A 5,205-nucleotide genomic window follows, 5' to 3' on the forward strand; every position below is an offset into this window, starting at 1 on the left:
AGGTGGCGGTTAAATTTTTTAGACAGTGCATTACTTTTATAATTCTAAAAACATTAAAATTATGTTAATGTTATTCACTTATTACTCATTTATGGAGTAAAGGCAATTATTCAGTTTGAATTTTTAAAGGTGATTATGACAAGGACAGTAAGGGTTTATTATGGTAAACAGTGATTTCTAAAGGAATTAAGATTGGAGTTAGAGGGGCGGTCTTTGGAGCTGACAAAGAATGAGCCGAGCAAGAGCTCCCACCAGCAGGATGGGAGGAAAACCAGGAAAACACAGTATCCAGAGGAGGCAAGAATGGAATTAAGTGTCAGGCGCTTCCAAAAGGAACTGGACGGCTTCTACAGGGAGCCAGTCCTCTGACACAGACAAGAGTTTTGGATGCTTCAGCGATGGCGCCCCCACCAAAAAGCCAGGACGTTGCTTCTAAGCTTAGAAAGAAATTCTTGAGACTTGTGCTGGGGATTGGAACAGGCCTTAGTGCTGAACGGGCCTTAGTGCTGCAGCTGCACCTCGGGTCCCAGGCCTGAAATCCTGGAAGGGGTTAGTGTAAGGACAGAAGAAGGCCTCTCCTCTTCTTTGCTGTGGCCTTCCACAATTAATGAAAAACACCCGGAAATTAAACCCCAAGATTGTTGGCTCCTCTGATTCAAACAGCCCCCCTGTTTAAACCTCAGACAAGATAAGCTACTCCTAAGGCTGCGTTCCCACATCCCCCTCCGCCCTGCTCTTTGCACAGCTCAAGGACAGGACAGTTCCCACGGAGGAGTCTCTAGTTAGGAGAGAGATTCTTGCTCCCACCCCCTCAAACAGGCCTCTTCTGAACACTTCGTAACTTATGCTCTGAGCTTGCTTTACAGGCTCGGGAGAAATACTGGTAAGACCCCTCCCTGAGACATTTGCCAGACTGTCTTCTGGAAAGCAAACAAACTAGCTTTTTAAGACATCCCGGTATCTGCTTGGCTCCCACACAATCCCCCCCCCCCTTGTCGCCTAGCAATAGCAATTGGTTGCTCTTTAAAAGTGAAAGCCGCTCTTCCTTCCCCCACCCTGACTTGACTAGCAACGCACGGCCCTTTCCTCCTTTGGAAGTAAAATAACTGTCCTCCGTGCATCTGTCTCTCCCTCCGTTGTGCATTCCTCCACAGCCCACGCCGCTAGGCCTTCCCGAGGCTGCCGCTGACTTTGATCTTCTAAAAGATGAGGAAAGCAAAAGGTTTCAGAAACGTCTCCTGAAGACAAGAATCTTGCTCACGTTGCCCATGTTATGCAGAAACTCTCCTCGTACTAGTAATGCTCCATCCACGTATTTCAAGGACTGTTTATATGCAATTCAATGACTTGGGAGTCGAAGATGAAGACTCTGGAAAACAGCTACTTCCGTCAGCTCTCCACCTGATGGAAAATGAGGCCCTGGTACTGACTACGGGTTTCAACACTCTCCTGGAACTGTATGCAGCAGACCAGGGAACACAACCTGAATCCTTTGACCTTACTGATGAACAAAAGGAACCAGAGTGGGCTCAAGAGAAGTGGAATCTGAGCGTGGTCCACACCCATGGGGTCTACACCGGCCCTAGTGGCACCGTCCATCCAGCTGGGTATCAGAATGTGCTCAGAAACACTGAAGTTCCGAGAGAGGGTCAGGAACTCTATGAAAACAAGCCATTTCCCCCTCCTGGATTGTGGCCAGACTGTGGATGACACCATTTTCCAAGCCCTTTTTCTGGAGGCCATCAAGCATAAATCATAGAACATTTCATGCTTGTTCAGAGGGGAGATGTAGATGAGTTCCAGGAGTTCTGGGGAAATATGCTGGACAAAGCTATCATGGTCACCTCCTGTGGAAATGAATGTGCTCATCACCCAGAATACTCCAAGCGACTGACCTGTGGGCTCTCCGCGAGGGGTGGAGAGGGGATGGTGAGAGGCTCAACTAAATGGTGCGTCTGCAGCACGCCGTGAAGTGAGAGACTGCCGTCCACGAGGGCGCTGCAGACATCACCACCATTAGGCCAAGCTGGAGGGCCCTTCCTTAGACAGTGTTGAACAGTAAACTTGCAAGAACTCAACACAGCTCCTAGGAAGATCCAAAACCCAGATGGTGAAGGTTGGGGCTACGCAGTATGGGGGGGCGGCATTCCAATTTAATTCTTCGTGAGGCCAGTTCTTGCTCTTATGTGGCCTGTTCCAGTCCGAGGATACCCAGGTCACAGTGGGACGAGAGGCAGCTCCCCGCCCCCGTGTCCACCCACAGATCAGTGTGATATCACCGAGAGAGCTGCCGTCCCGCAAGAAGGACTCGGGATGTGGATGCCGTGGAAGCATCATGGCCCTCGCTGCAGTTTTGTACTCTACTTTTGGGTTTTCACTTAAGCTTAATGGCCTTTTAAAAATAAGGCTTGAAGTTCTAGTTTTCGAAACCTTTTACAGTGTACAATATTTTACATACCTGAGCTGTATTAAAAGCTTGTTCATTAAAAAACCCAAAAAATAAAGTCCTTCCCCCTCAGGAGGCGCACCCTCAATGGTGGTGTCCGGTGTTCCAGTCCTTCTCCTTGGTGAGCACACGTGTGTGCCTCTGTTCCCGTGCACACGCATGCATGTGCAAGAGCCCTAGCATGTTCAAATACGTGCCTGTGTAAAATGGCACAGCTTTATCTGACCCCTATCGTGTTTTCTTTTCTGCAATTGCAGATGCAGTCAAGTATCAGGGATCATTCACTGGCTGAATTAAAAAAAGAGTTGTGTTTCATCTGTGTAGCCACCTATTCTGGGTACTGAAATGGGCGTGAGGGTGTGGTGAGAGAAAACGTGGTCACCTGTAAGACCATGGCCAGCATGACTCTAGGGAAGTGCTAGGAATCCAGAGTTAAGAGCAGGTGATCTGGTGTCAGCCACCATGGCCTCACTAGTGTCGGGAGGAAGGGGTAGCCCCTCTCCCTAATAACTTTCTTCCTTCTGTCTATGGTTTGACAGAATATATTTTGGAAAACGCTGGTTTTGATGAAATCTGTCCTGCTGGCTAACAGGATTCCAGGTAGGACCAGTGGGGAGACTTCTTAGGAGCAGTCAGAATATACCATCAGTGGGTTTGAAAAATGTATGCCCTGCCCAGCAACAGGGTAAATCCTACCTATGTTTGGATTGGAGGTACTGTAAAAATTCAAATTTTATTTTGATTCAAGATGAATAATTGTGATTTTTTTTCCAATTTCCCACATGTAAGAGAAAACTGTACAAACACCCTTTGTATCATTTCCTTCCCGCTCCTCTCTGTCGTCTGTCTTCCACTCGGGAGGATGGCCCAGCAGAGGCTCAGTCCACACTGGTTAACCAGCCACCTCCATACCCTCCAGTGCCTTGTTCACACCTCTCAAAGCTCCCTGTGTAATTCACGATCAGCAACCACGAAGGTAATGACAGCTGCTCTCTGTTCCCCTAGCTCCATCTGAGAACTCCGAGGCGCCTACTGAAGGAAGAACTTCTGCTGTTTAAGGGCCCCTCTATTTATGTTATATAGAAATCTTGCTTTGTTTATTTTTAAATCAAATTCAGATATAAGAGTCTGACAACATACAGTATACATAACATAAAAGTGCCCCTAATGTGGTGGGTTAGCACAGACTATGGGTCTTTTACCAGTTGATACCTGATAGAAGACAACTTTTGGAAATGATGGCATCTATTACAAATTGGATGGCGGTCTTTTTCTCAAGACCATTTTGCCTCAATGGATTAAGAATTTGTAATTCACAGTACTTGAGAGGTACATGCTGCTTCAATTTTGTAAGTGTCCACTACACTTTCTTTTGAGATCTTTGACTTTTGACTCAACCCCAGTTCTGTATCTTTTTAAAAATTCATTAAATGTAAAAAAAGACTTGTGTAAAATTGCACAACTTGATCTAACCCTCGTAGTGTTTTCTATAACTGCAGGGGCCTCAAGCATCAGGAATATTGGTATGTATTTTGGAATCACTCCCTGGCTGAAAAAAAAAGTTGGCTTTTACCTATAGAGCCCTGCTAACTCTGGGTCCCAAAATGAGCATGTGGATGTGGTTAGAGAAAATGGGCCCACGTGTAGGTCTATGATGAGCTGAGTGAGTCTCCAGGGAAGTGCTGTGACTCGAGGAAAGAATACGGTGATCTGACGCCAGCTGGCACAGCCTCACTGGCGTCCAGAGGCAGGAGTGAGCCCCTCTCACTAACAACTCCAGTCATGATATATCTGTTTCCGCAGGGTAGATTTAGAAGAGTGTCAGTGATGGTGAACTCTGTTCTTCTGGGTAACACTCCAGAAAAACCAAAGGGGGTAGGGTTCCCGGGAGCAGCCAGAATATACCAGCAGTGTGTTTGAAAACTTTATGTCCTGCCAAGCACCATGGTGCACCAAACCTATGTTTAAATTGAGGGTAGTACACAGCGAATAACTAAGTTTTTAAATTCTTTGTATGTAAGAGAAAACTCTATAAAGACTCTGTTTTCTTTCCTGCTCCTCCCCTTTGTAGCCTGTCTTCCACCTGGTGTGATGGCCCAGCAGCTCAGTCCATACTTGTCAACTAACCGTCTTCACGCCCTCTCGCCCCTTGTCCAAACCAAGACGAGCTCCCTGAATATTTAATTAGCACCCACCAGGGTACTGATGGCTATTTTGTGTCCCTCTAGCTTTATTTGAGACCCTGTTGAATGTAACTTCTGAAGTCAAAACATTTGTGTTCATGTAAGGACCCCTTTGCTGATGTTATATAGAAATGTTGCTTTAACAGGTTCTTTCCTTTTTAATTAAATTCAGATATAAAAATCTGATCATGTGCAATTTGCAAGACACACACAGTGCCCTGGATGTTTTAGGTTAATGTTGACCTTATGTCTTTTCCTGGTTGATATCTAATTGAAAAGGACATTTGAAAACGCAGCATCCATTATAAACTGGATGGGGAAGTCTGTCCCTCCTAGTTGCCCACGTTGGGTTAAGTATTTTTAATTGGTTTCCCAATGAACTTGATAGGTACCATGCTCCAGAAAAGGCCCCTGCCTTTCAACAGGGGTCATCTATATTTGCTTTGGGGTCTCTGACCTTTGATTCAAAACTTGTTTTAGGTCCGTGTTGTTGTTTTTTGCTGTTTGTTGGCTTTTCAGTTTACCGAGAGTTAAAACAGACCTGTGTGTAAAATTGCATAGCTTGACCTAGCCCTC

The 5,205-nt window shown here is 45.9% G+C and overlaps 1 pseudogene across 1 annotated transcript; it reads left to right on the forward strand.

The window, feature by feature from the left end:
• Positions 1–398: 398 nt before the first annotated feature.
• LOC308564929 (protein FAM118B pseudogene) lies at positions 399–2,020 on the forward strand (annotated as a pseudogene). The gene is made up of 2 exons: positions 399–530; positions 1,155–2,020. The product of its transcript is annotated as a protein FAM118B pseudogene (transcript).
• Positions 2,021–5,205: the final 3,185 nt, after the last annotated feature.

This window comes from Miniopterus schreibersii (assembly GCF_964146895.1).
Source record: "Miniopterus schreibersii genome assembly, chromosome: 12".
Taxonomy (NCBI): Eukaryota; Metazoa; Chordata; class Mammalia; order Chiroptera; family Miniopteridae; genus Miniopterus; species Miniopterus schreibersii.